The 13,519-nt window shown below is 49.7% G+C and overlaps 1 protein-coding gene across 2 annotated transcripts in view; it reads left to right on the top strand.

The window, feature by feature from the left end:
* The window catches only part of ZFHX3 (zinc finger homeobox 3), a 1,392,145-nt gene that overhangs the window by 1,136,502 nt on the left and 242,124 nt on the right, over positions 1-13,519 (top strand). Inside the window, exon 12 of one of the 2 annotated variants that reach the window (XM_064580652.1) lies at positions 9,134-9,613. The gene's annotated coding sequence lies outside the window, so the exon portion shown is untranslated. Of the gene's footprint in view, positions 1-5,894; positions 9,614-13,519 lie in introns of those variants that run through there. The other variant, XM_054511269.2, reaches the window with a different exon arrangement.

Here is a 13,519-nt window from a genome sequence, read left to right as displayed (position 1 = left end):
AAAATAGCTTTAAGGCCAGATGGAGCTGGGTTCGACTTCAAGGTGAGCCACTTAATAGCTGTGTGATCTTAATCTCTCAGAGTCTGATATTCCTCATCTACAAAATGGGACTAATAATACCAGTTTCCCAAGGCTGCTAAGAGAATGGAATGCAATTCATGTAAAGTTCCTGCCAAGGGACTGACACATAGTAGGTGTTTTCAGGGAGGTAGGGAAGAAGAGAAAAGGGCTCCTTTGCCAAGCTCCCAGGAGCTAACCTCATCCCCTTTACTACACCACTGATCTCCTGCTGGGATGCTCTTTTTAAGGGTGCAGAATTGAGTCTCACCATCATTGGGGGGATGGGGTCAGAAGGGAAAGGGAAGAGGTGTTCTTGGTCACAGGCACCAAGAACAGGGTCCCTGGGATAGAGACCCTCAGGCTGTTCCTTCTGGAGACCCTTCCCTGTCTGCGAATCTGGCCTCTCCATGCCCCCTGACAGTCAGGGTCTCCCTGCAGACCCTTCCAGGGCTGGGCACTAACTTCATGTATTAGCTCTAGGTTTGCCTGCACCGAGTTGTGGGGGCCACCACATACCCGGAACAAAGGGACAGGGGACAAGTGTGGTTTCTCCCAAAGCGTCCACTTGTGTGAGCCTTGCCTCCTTGTTGCCATGGAGAGTTCATTCCAACTCCACAGCAGGAACTAGTTGGAAGCCATAGAGCAAAGTGAGGTACAAATAGCCACGGGCAAGATAATGGGGGCAACAGGGAAGGAGAGGTTCCCCGGAGGTGGGGGGGGTGGGACGAGCCAACCCCCAGGGACACCTCTCACTGAAGTGGCCAGATGGCAGGAAGCCCTACCCTGAAGACTGTGAGTTTAACCTTTAGCATTCAAGTGTCGGGGCTGAAGTGTCGTTATGAGCACTTCTTCCTGCTGCAAGCGCTCCCAGACTGGAAAGAGGGTCGGCACTAATCTGCCCGCTTTCCTTTTTTTTTTTTTCCCCCAGACGAAATGAGAGGGAGGGAGATACCCAGAACCAAACATGCAGACACAGGCACTCCACAAGTCAGGCCCTAGCTAACCCTACACATCCAGTCCCTCCTTCTTGACCAGCCTAGTGTCTGGTCAGCCTTAGTGATGAGCAGGACCCCAGGGGGCTCTCCACTCCCAGGTCACCCCAGGCTGTGGGGTGCAGAACCACTCTGGGCTGGCCTGAACTGGAAGCGGCTGTGTTTTCCTGCAGGTGGGTTCAGGGTCCCCAGCTGCCCCCTGTGGTTGCTGCTGCATGCCTGCCATGGTGCCCCACAGGACAGGGTTGGGGCCCCTGTGTCCTGAAAGAAGCTGGGAAGGCCAGTGAGGATGGTGGGGAGGGAATCAAACCACCAGCTGCCCTCTGTGGGGAGTGGGATCAAAGCTGGAGGCAGGCACTGGGCTTGGGCAGCTCAGCTCAGGCCTGAAGTGTACCTATGACTTGCCTTCTCCTGCCCAGATGGCTGCTGAGGCCAGGCCCCAGGGCCTGCTGGTTTTTCTGGGGGTGCCCCACTGGGGCATAATGGGGTGCTCCAGTTGTTCCCAGGAAGGCCATTTATCCACCCATTTGAGGCGGTGAGGAGGCTTACTAAGCACGCACCTGTGAGGGGTGCCTGGATCCCAAGGGCAGGGGCTCTGCACTCGCTTTCGCTCCCCAGCCAGCTTCTCCAGGGGCAGGAGCTCCCGGGCTTCCTCTCAGGAGCCCGGAGCCGGCCCGGAAAATAAAGTTTTCCCAAAATGGGGCTGGGTGTGCCAGACTTTTAGGATGCATGCCCTGGCCCGGTGAACTGTGGTCAGTGCCTCAGGAAACTGTCGGGATCCTTGAGATTATGGTTCTTGGGGAGGTGGGAACAGCGCCTGGTCTCCACGATGCTGAGCCCAGGGGGCAGGAGACTAGACGCAAAAAGGGTGCGCCCTATGCCAGGACCAGAGGAAAGTGGCGTCGAATGTTCCTGCTGCCCTGCTGAGCACTGGAACGAAACAGGGAGGTGGCCATGCCCACAGGGGACCACTGCCCTGCATGATGCCCTGGCACACGGGCCTGCAGGACATCTGCGGGGAGCCCAGCTAGCCAGAGCCCCAGCCCATGCGCCCCAGGGTTGGCATGCACCGGACTTCTCCAAGACCACGGGGCTGCGCCCTGCCCGGCCCCTCCCGGCCCTAACCAAGCGCCGGCCCCAAATTCCGAGTCATCCGTGTGCAGGAAAATCGGGTTTGCCTTCTTCTCTATTTCTAAGAATTGGAAACAAACGAATTGGAAAATTTTTGCTTTGGAAAAATATCTGTTCGATGTCGTTTGGTGCTTAAACTGTCCTTGGAATTTTTTTTCAGCTTCATTTGAAAAAGAAAAGGAAACCTGACACGTGCCCCAAACCTTGTTTCTCTTTAAACTGTCCCCTTAGACGTGCAGTCGGTTACTGCAGATGTTTTCTGGGGCAAAGAGAGCGAAATGGAATGGGAGGGAGGATGAGGACTGGGAATCTCTGATTTTAAATCCCATTACTGGCTTTGAGGAGAGGCACACAAAAGAAAAAAATCAGGAAAAGATAGTTCGTCCCCCACTGATTTTCTTCACTTCAAAGATTTCCCTAGACCCTTAAATCAGAAATATTATGGTGCTAGGTATTTCTGAGAAAAAAAAATGCACATGTTTCTTCAGATTATGTACACAGTATAGGTCCCTTTTTACATTTCTCAGCAAAAAAAAAAAAAGAAAAGAAAAGAAAAGAAAAAAAAAGCGGGGGGTGCAGGGAAGGCACTCAATTCCCTGGCTATTAAACAAGCCATGCCTGCAAGAAATGCAGGCATCGGGGATTGCTCAGCCGCGCATCCCTCCATTAGCGCACGCCTGCGTGTCTGCGTGTCAACAATGCACGTGCTACCACGGGCACTGACTCCCCACGCCAGCCCCAACGGGCTCTGCGTAAGTGGGTGCCAGGTCTCAGTTGCCCGCTCTCAGCCCTGCTCCCAAGCCCGCTGCCCGTGCCTCTCAAGGATCCCCTTTTTCTGCCTCTGGCTGGCAAGTCAGAAACCTCGATCATTCCCCCCGCCAAGTTATGCCCTTGGAAATCCCCAAAGCGAATATAGTCCGACCAAGGGTCTCCTGCCTTCAAGTTGTTCACTTTGTTGCATTGAGATGAGGTTAGTTCTCTTCTTCCCCCGCCCCAGGCTTTAGACGTTAGTGCAAACTTCTGGTACCAGGTCACCAAAAGGGAAGCCAGCGCTTACCCATGGTGCAGGCTGTGTGGAACCCAAGAGAGCCACCAACTCTGAGGCGACTCCTGCCCCAAGGTTGGATCTCAGATTTCCATTGCAAAGGAGCCGAGGAAACTGGAAATCTGACTCAAACCCTGGAACTGAATAACTGCCTTGCATTTTCACAGTGTGCCATGTATTGGAAATGAAGGGCAGGCTTTATCATTTGGAACTCTTTCAGTGACCCAGGCGCTCTAACTTTGGGGCTAATTCTTTAAAGATTTTACTTCTGAGAAATAGGGAAGAAAGAATGAAAGAATGAAACATACCCACAATCCTTGTATTGGGGATGGCACTCAAGAGTAGGTTGTGGTCTCTTTTGAATCAGGAGTTCAAAAGAAGAAAAAAAAAAAAAAGGCTTGTTCCCTCCCCCTTGCCCCAGGGATGAAACCTCTAGATTCGAGCGGCCAATTTGGTTTGATTTCTGTGGTTTGGAGGCTCTGGCGGGGTTAGGGGTGCCGAGGCTAGGAAGACAGACCTCAGCTGCCTACTGGACCAGCTGGTCCACTCTTGGCCCTGGAAGCAGAAGCGGAAATCGGGGTGATTCCCTCTCACTCTGACAGCTGGAGGGAGCGTCTGGGGAGCGCGTCACCGAGCCTCCGCGCGCGCGGCCGTGCCCTACATGCCTTGTATGTGGACCTCCTTGTGCCCTCATCTCCCTATCTACTCTTAGCATCCCCCACATGTCTCGTGTGCCCCCAGAGATCTAGTTCTCCTTTCTCTCTGTCATTTCCAGCCAGTTCTTTTCCCACCAGAAACTCCTTTTTCTTGGAGTAACTTTCTAAAAGAGCTGTCGTTGTCCTAAAGTCCAACCTGGTGGGTGGGATTTGGGAAGCTCTTTCTCAATGAAAGCCCCTTTTGTGGGCACCACGTACATGGCCCAGGGTCCCGAGGACCTCACCTGGACACTGAGCCCCACAACCAGGTGCTTCTGTGCAGCACCAAAACAAAAGGGGACTTCAGACACTTTGCTCTTTTCCAGTGAAACGTCTCAGAAACAAATCTGAATTTGGGTTTTGGTTATCTTTCAGGCGTGAAAAATATTTTGACAAAAGTATTCTCCAGGCTGCCCAAGTTTTGGGGAAAGAAAGCTTTGGACCGAGATTGTGGGCACAAAGCAAGAAGCATGTAATGGACACCACTGTGTACATCCGCTCAGGACTATGAGGAGCATGACCCGAGTCTGCGGGGCTGGCGCCAACATCCACACTCCCCCACCCTGCCAAGGGCACCCCTGTCTTCCACAAATGGGGAGCATTTTTTACCCAGACCCATCTGCTCATCCTCTGGTGCATTAAGAGCAAACTTGCTGATTTGGTGGTTGGGGCTTGGATCACAGTGGTTTAGCCCTAGGATAGATCTGGGGGATGGAACAGTGCTGGACGCTCAGAAGATCCTCACCCTGCACCCCGAGGAGAAAGGGGAACTGTTCGATTTGTCTGGGGGTCAGAAGGTGGGCTGGGAGGTCAGGGGAGGGAACGGATGGATGGAGCGCCAAGTGCCGCGCCTGGCTGCCTCTCTCTCCTGTCTCTCCCTCCCTGCCTCATCTTCTGCCATTTCCAGAGGCAGGAGAAAGGTGATCTCGGACTTGACCCCTAAATCACAGCTGCTGGTGGCTGCACCTCGCTCCGGGATGAGCGCAGCCCCTTCCCAGAGCTCGGGCAGCTTAACCCTTTCGTTCCCTGGCGCTCAGGGGCTAACTGCAGCAGCGCCTCTGACCCCGGAACCCAGAGCAGCCCGCCTCCTCGGCCAGGCACCTTGGATCCCACCAGGAGACTACAAAAGGGCGAGACTGCAGGGTGCTGAGAGCCTGGGGCAAGGGCTGGCCAGCCCGGAGCGCTGCCAGGGAACCCAAGGAAGAGCCAGAGTTAGCGGAACGAAGAGGGATGTTTGGATCGTGTTAACTACCCAGACAGATGCACTTCAGCATGTCTGCATTTATGGAATCCATATGTTGTCGTGGCAAATGAAAGGACAGTAACACATACATACAATAAACTTAGAATAACAATACGCATTCAAAAAGAGACCCGCACATTCTTCACCCCGCAACCCTGCTCTTAGATCTAGCTCTAGAGTTGTGCGCAGAGGCATCCTTTCAACCTCCCCTGGCTCCTCACGGGTTTTCTTTTTTTCTTCCTCCTCCCCTTTTTTTGTTTTGTTTTTGTGTCCCCCAGGCCCACAGCAGAAGAAAACCCAGGGCTCAGAAGCTAGGCTCTTTGGCAATGAGATCTCCTAAGATCCCCTTCCCCTCTCTTCCCCCTTAAGACTGGCCCACGGCATCTTTAGCCCTTGGACCAAATAATAGCTGCTCACATTGCAACCCCAGATTCTGAAAATTGCAGGGAAGCAGATTCTTACTCAAATTCACCATCCATATCTTCATCATTAAACCAACACTTCTATGTTATATTTGCGAAAAAGTAGCTTCAAACAGATCTGGAAACAAAAACCCCTAGCTAGAGAGCACACGTACAGCTCTGTATAGTACCTGCATTTATGTATACCTTGTATATTTGTGTGCACATACATTCACGCACACACAGAGACGCAAAGACATCTAAAGTCATTCAAATGTATATTTATGTACCCATTTATGCATATATCTTTGTGTTTATATCCATTCATTTGAGGGAGAGGCAGAGAAATATACACATCAATGCAATATTTAGCCTACATTCTACTTTCTCTCCCTACTGTAAATGTCTTAAAAACAGATTGGTCTAAAATTTTCTGCCCTCTTGCCAGCTAAATGAAGGATTTAGATTCTGAATTTCTTGGTTCCTTTTTTCATTTTGTACATAAAATAATCCATATAGATGCTGGATTATCGCCTAAGCATTATTCAGTCATACAAGCTTGGTACCTCTCCTCCTTATAACGAATTCACTGAGTAAAATTAGCATAAGTATTTACCAGATTAAGCTGACATTTTCCTATATTGCAACATGAAATACATTTATATCCAGAATTTCCCCCAAATAGCCTATATCAGTGGAGATACGGACTTCCTCCGTGCTGTTTTGTATAACCAGCTACAAGTTCGCTCCTAGTACTATTTACATTTTTAAAAGAAAATAAATACATAGCATTTAAGTGAGTTTCCAAGATCTACAGGGAGAAATTTAATTCTGCTGCATCTTAAAAAAATAAACCGAAAAAAATAAACAGAATTATGAAGATTCGTGAAGATAGATAAATAAGAGGCAAATATACTCCTGAAGGTCTGAACAATTTTCCTTACCTGATGTATTATGGAAAAATTCAGAATTTACCAGTCTTCTTTCAGTCAGCTACATTTTACACTGACCTGCACTTTGGACTGAAAGGGAAAAAAAAAAAGATTAACTGTTACCAATGAAAAATTTAAAATAATAATCAGAAACCGGACAAACTGAAGGTAAAAATATACAATGGTTACAATAAAGATAAATATTTATTTAATCAAAGTAGAAGTTGTGTTTGGACTGTAGGAATGTTTCATCCTTCCCTTAAAAAAAAAAAAAAAAATCAAGAAAGAAAAAAGCCAGAGTCTTTGCAGGCTCCTGGAGAGTTCCCATTGTCCAGGGCTATCGAGAGCCCAGAATGGCATTAACCTCACAAAAGACACATTGTGCAGGGGACAAAAAAAAGCCCCTTCTTCTACAATAACTTTTAGCTTTTTTATTTTTAGAAAATGACAAAGGTTTTGCAAGCACTGACTGGTGAAACCTGTAGCAAGCTAGCCTGGACTTGGCTTTATTGATCAACTGTCCCGCATGGAAAAGCAGCCAGGAAAAGTTTGAATGGCAATCCAGATTTGGCTCTTAGAGAGGAAACCCCCGATTTTTCTAAATGTATTTTCTTTTTTTCTCTCTAAATAAAACAGCATTATTCCCAGAGTGAATTCACAAGGATTAGATGAGGTAACCCTGCAAAATCCTAAACCGGTTTTCTCCCCCTAGTCTTGACTAAGAAGCTGCATGCTCCTTAAGAGGACTGGAAAATCTCTCAAAATGAAGAATTCCTTTCTAATCAAATAGATTTCCCGATTAATTCCCAAATTCCTTCTAAAATAAATAATCCAGCTAGGCTGGCAAAAAAAAAAAATCTTTTTCCTAAGAAAAATAAGTTTTGGTGAGAGCTCTGTGTCTACCTGATGTTACAGGGTTCACTAAAAAATGCCTTCAGAAACATAAATGTTCTTTTTGCATTTATTTGCAGATCACTTAAAGTGCAAATGGCATTTTATTTTATTCCAGACATTGTAATTTCAGTGGTACTAGTTCATATTTAGAACTTACAAAAATACTTGTCATTAAAAAAATCTATTGCATTAGCAGTGACGCTAAGGCTAGGCTTTGAAAGAAGGGGTAGAGAAAGAGAGAGAGAGAGAGAGGGAGAGACTGAGACTCTTGTTCTTCCTGCGTTTGTTTGCTTGCTTTTTGGAGGTACCGTACACCCGCCTAAGTGATGGCTTTGATGTACCGGGAATCGGTACAGTAGCAGGGTCCCTGGCCGCTGTCTTTGATTCCAGGGATCTCCTTTGGGCTCTGGTGGGATGTACTGCTCCTAGTCTTTATCTGAAATCCATCCTCTCATTTCAAGCCCTTTGGCTTCGAGACTCTGCTCCAAACTCTTGGAGGAAGCTGTAAGACTTTTTTTTTTTTTTTTGGCATTAGGGAAGGGGTATGTAATTTCCCCCCTTTCTCCACTCTAGACCTTTCCTCGCTATTCAAATATATTGGCTTGCTTTCTTATGATTTTAGTCTGAAATTATTTTTCACTGCCTTTATTACATCCCTGCTTTTGATGGCAAAATAGCTTCCTGTGTTCTGAAAACATCTGCTTTCCAGGTTTTACACTAGAAAATTGATTTTACTTTTCTCGTAGGTCCAGAAAGGTAGAAAGTTGGACCTGTTTCCAAGTGCAACTTTTCCTTTTCTTGTCTTTCCTTAAGTTACCCCCCTTTCAGTTCTGTTTCACTTTCCCCCTTTTATTCCTTCTAATCATCACTCCTGCTTCCCCCTCTCCTTCTAAAGAACCAGAGAAGATTGATTGCATCTTATTTCAGAAGACAAAATTAACATATCATATGTATATATTTTGTCTAGTCTATGGTACGTGCTAAAGTTTTCTCCGTATTTTATTTGTCCTCTGATTTGGGGGGGGGCTAATTTTCCTCCTTTAAAAAAAAAAATCTCAGATTTGCAATTTAAAGTGGCCTCTATTTTGTCTCTGCTGCTTCTTTGCCTTTCACTTAAATCTTTAAGCTGTCCCACTCCATTATTGCCCCCCCTTGCTCCCCTCTTCTTTGAAGATGCTCTCTGACTATTCAATTTAAACACTGCTGCATTTGCCAAAAAAAAAAAAAAAAGAAAGAAAGAAAAAGGGAAAAAATAAGAAAGAAAGAAAAGAGAAGGAAGAAAAAAGGAAAGAAAAAAGTCTTTTAAAAAAATCTTAGCCAGGTTCCTATTGTTGCTTCTCTGCATTTCACTTCTCGGTGTGTATGTGTGTGTGTGCGCGTGTGTGTGTCGTGTGTGTGTGTGCGTGCGTGTGTATGTGTTTTTAATACATGCATAAACTTTTGGTGCCTCTCTCCCTCTTCCTGGGCTCTTCTCCCATCCTCTCTTCCTGCTCTCCTTGCCCTGCTCATCACTTTCCCCCGGTTTTTTTTTTTTTTCCTCCCTTCCTCCCCTCTGCCTCCCTCCACCTCCCCCTTTTCTTTTTTGCTGAATCTTATTGATCCAGAAGGTGGCTAATTAGCCCTTCCCGTCGTGCCTGGGTAATGAAGCACATGCGCACTGAATTAATCACAGCCATTTTTTGCAGGAAACTAATTAGCAGAATAAAGATCCAAAGACTTTTTTTTCTTTTCACTCATCAGCTCCCACTTCCAGCGCGTCCCCTCCGACCGCTGCAGCCGCCGCCGCCGCCTCCTCCTCCTCCTCCTCCCGGCCGCAGCCGCCGCCGCCACCGCCTGCTTTGCATCCCAATTACAGCCTAGAGCCGCTGCCGCCGCCGCCGCCGCTTCTCCTCCGTGGCCCCTGCCCGCTCCGGGGGCTGTAAACTCCCCGCCAACCATGCTGCTCGGCGGCAGCGGCGGCGGCGGCTCCGGCTCCCCGGCTGCGGCCGCCTCCCGCCCCGGGCTCCGCCGAGCGCGCTCCAGCTCCGCCGCCGCCGCCGCCGCCGCCGCCGCCAGCAGCGCGTCCTCCGCCGCCGCCGACCCCCGCCAGCCGCCGCTGCTGCCTTGATGGGCTCCGCGGCCCGAGCGCCTCTTTTCGGGATTAAAAGCGCCGCCAGCTCCCGCCGCCGCCGCCGCCGCCAGCAGCGCCGCTGCAGCCGCCGCCGCCGGAGAAGCAACCGCGTAAGTGGCAACTTTTCCCTCTTTTTTTTTTCCCGCCGCCGCCGCCGCCGCCGCCGCCGCCGCCTGCTCCTCCTCCTCCTCCCGCCGCCACCGCCCGGACGCGGGGCTCCTCGGGGCGCCCGGGCTGCTTTGCATGGGGCTCGTCCTGCCCCCTCCCGGCTCCCGCGCCCGGCCGCCGCCGCCCGCGCTCCCCGCGCCCGCGCCCTGCTCGCTCGCTGCGTCCCGCTCGCCTTCCCCCTGCGCCAAACTTTCTCTTTCTCTTCTTCTTCCTCCTCCTCCCGCCGCCGCCGCCGCCGCCGCCGAGCCCGGGCCGCCCCCTCCTCCCCGGCCCCCGCGCCGCCGCCGCCGGCCGCCGGCGACCCCCGGGAGGGTGGAGGCGCCCGGGGCGAGGCCCGCGCGCCGAGTTTGGAGGCGCCGCGGGGCAGGGCCGGCCAGGGCGCGGGCCGAGGGCGGGAGGGCGGCCGGGGTCCGGGCGCCGAGACAAAGGCGGCGGCCGGCGGGGGGGCGTGGGGGGTCCGCGGTGCCGAGCGCCCCCGCCCCCGCCGCCCCCGCCGCCCCCGGCCCCCAACTTTGCCCCACCCCGAGAGGCGCCGGGGCCCCGGGCTGAGCCGCCGCGCGGGGCGCGCACCCGGCCCGGAGCAGTCGCCGCGGCTGCCGCCGCCGCTGCTGCTGCCGCCGCCGCCGCCGCCACCAGCACCGCCGCCACCGCCACCACCACCACCAGCACCAGCACCACCGCTGGCCGGCCGGGCGGGCGCCTTCCGCGCCGGGGCTCGACTTGCAGGGGATGCGGCCGCCCGGCGGGAGCCCGGGGTCCGAGAGGGGGCGAGGGGGCGAGGGGGCGAGGCGGCCGCCCGACCCTGTACCTGCGCGCTCTCCGCCCTGCCCCACTGGCAGCGCCGCGAGCGCCCAGAGGGGGCTCTGCCCTGGACACTAGGGGCTCCCGGGGGCTCGGGGCTGCGCCGCCGGCCAGGACTAGACCTAGCCTGGCCGGCCTCTCTTTGACCAGCTGAGTTGAGAGACATCGGAGTGTTCCTTTTTTCTTTTTCCCTTCTTTTTTCTTTCCTCCTTTCTTCCTTCTTTTTCTTTTTCTTTTTCTTTCTTTCTTTTTTTTTTTTCTTGATCACACGAATCTGGGATTGTTTACGTTCCATTCTCCACTCACCCACCCCTCGTCCTGCTTCACTCTTTTCCATTATGCGTTTTCATGTACCTCTTTTTCCGTATCTATTGGAGAGTAGATGTGAGTGTATTTTATGCAGTGTATTTAAATTGTGAAGACTCAATAGTCGTAGGTGTCTTGTGGAGCTATTACATTAAAAAATACATTTTACTTTACAAATTAATCTGTTGCTCAGAAGCTGACTTTTAACAATGTTGTGCAATTCCTTCGACTGTGGCAAATTCTTTGATTACAAGTGCTTTCAAAAATCACCCACTCTTAACTTTTCCAACCTAAGGTAAATATGACAATTTTTACTGGTCTCAGTTATTGAAACTTGACCTAAGGATTATATGGAAGAAGGAGGCTGATTGCCTTTTTCTGGCCCCCAGTTCTAGTGACTTTTAAAAGGGGGGTTTGTTAAGCACCTTTGAAGAATATGACATACGGTGATCGCTTGACTGTAATGCAAATTGCAGAGCATAAATTCACTTTGATTTAAAAAAAAGACTCAAGCCCTTTCAGTGGGGACACTTGAGGATTTATGTTTTTTTAAAAATTACTTTTTTCTTCCTACTTTGGGAGAATGACTAGTTACAGAGCAACTTATTTGGAGGTCTTCAGAAAGAGGCTTGGGAGAGGGGAGAAGATTGATCACAATCTGCATAATCAATAGGGCAGCATGCTGCAATCGTGTACCTACATTTACTGTAAATTTCTACGTATTTCTACAATATCTGCAGTGTGGTTGCTCTAGTGCCTTGGTCGGCTTCTCAGCGGATTTGGAGGCAGTATGAGCAGAATTTACTGCCTAGCTCTCTGGAACAGTATAGAGGAAGTCCACTCGATAGTGGCTCATTTAAAAACTCCTTCATTTTACTGTACATTTTTGGGGGGGGGGCAAATATGTTTACATATGTGGATTTCAAGTACTGAACCCCCAAGGTGTGGGTATCCTGTAGGTTGAGGGGAGTGGAAAGTATTGGGGGGTTTAGGGGGTGGGTATTCATTCATTGAATTACCACCTTGTGGGCCTTTCCTCTCATAATGTTAGATATCTTTTAGTGCAAATAATTTAGAAATACAAATACAGTAGAGAGTAATACACTAGAGATTGAAGCAATGTCAAAAGTAAGGATTGCTGTGTGTGCATTTGAGAGAGAGAGAAAAAGGGAATACGGACACTTACGGTCAGGCTTGAAAGCTTGGTGGTAGGTGAATCCATATTTGGAGATGATTTTGAAATAGTCTAGCAAATGGTGCACGAACAGGATTTCGTAAAAAGTGTACATGGAATCGGTTTTGAAAGGATTGTGGTTTCGGGAAATGAGGTGTGGGCAGGAAAACCCACTAGGCCTACAGCCTTCTTCTGTCTGTGTGTCTCCTCCCTTCCCCCTCCCTGAGTTTTAGTTTTTAATTACTTAATGCTGAAACGCACAGGGCTTATATAAATATTTGCAAATGCTCTTTCCTATTGATTTCTCTGAATAAACTGGCCTGCTCAGGTCCAGAGAGGAGGCAATTCAGATCTGTGGACTTTTTAAACATATAAAGTCTCTGGAGGAGTGTTCGTCTGTGCATGCATGTTTTTATGGGTAAAGTTGTAGATAGGAAGATTTTGGGGGGCTTTAGGGAGAGTTCAGGCTCTTGGCAGTGTGAGCTGTGAAAGCTGGGCTGGAGCTGGCCCCATGGCCTGGCATTCCTGATAGATTTTGTGTGTGTGTGTGTGTGTGTGTGTGAGTAAGGACACAGTGTGTGGGTGTCTACACTGGGGGAGTCTGAATGCATATGCACTTACATTCCCCCCCATCCCCCCCCATTACATATGGAGCAGTTTTCCAGGGCTCGGTGACTGCCTTCTCCTCAGGGTCACATTGAGTTCGAATCTGACCCAAGGTGCAGGAATCCTGCAATGGGGAAATAAAAGAATATACAGAATGGGGTCAGGTCAGCTGCTCAGAGGCCAAAACCCCTACAGCTGCTTTGATTTTGTTTTTTTTGTGTATATTTTAGGCTCCTCCTGCCAGGTTACAAATTGTGCCTCCCCCTCTCAGGTGTTTGCTCTGTAGCTTAAAGGCACCAGAGCCTCTTCCTGCGTAGTTGTCTGCTCCCAGCAAGAACAGAAAACCCACAATACCGAATCCAAAACAAAACAAGAGAGGAGGGGGGAGAAGAAAAACCCAATTGAGTTCAGGCAAATAAGGTTGGGTCTCCAGATCCGATTACAAAGCTGCTTTGAATATGCAAGACAGCACACAAGACCAGTTATTCCAGTTACAACAAACTATTAAAAAAAGAGAGAGAGAGAGAAGAAAAGGCATGTTTAGGTCGTAATTTGTTAGTACAAGGAAAAGAATCCCACATAAAGCTGCCCTTTCCCCCCCTCCCTTTGCTGGCTTCACATAGAATTCACTCACCCTTTTCCGATCAGTCTACTGTATAGGTTCTTTTATTAAAATCTTTTCGGTTTAGGAAGATCGCTGCAAGCAACACATTTTCTGTATTTTTTTTTTTTCTCTTTATCTTAGAGGAGAGTTGGCAGGGGTTCTGTGGTTTGCAGTTACACAATATGTTATCATGTTTTTAATCACTAAATCATTGCAGTGGTTATAGATTTACAGTCTTGGGGTATTACAGAGAGGAGCAACGGCGGCTATATATATGCTTTTAAATTACACCAGTGTAAACTGAGTGCAGCGGCTGTGAATATGGTCGGCAGGCTTCAGTCCCCGCTCCCAGCATCT

This window comes from Mirounga angustirostris, unplaced genomic scaffold (assembly GCF_029215605.1).
Source record: "Mirounga angustirostris isolate CCGP_5_RB_7025 unplaced genomic scaffold, mMirAng1.0.hap1 SCAF_16, whole genome shotgun sequence".
Taxonomy (NCBI): domain Eukaryota; kingdom Metazoa; phylum Chordata; class Mammalia; order Carnivora; family Phocidae; genus Mirounga; species Mirounga angustirostris.
This window is presented reverse-complemented; position numbering and strand designations above follow the sequence as displayed.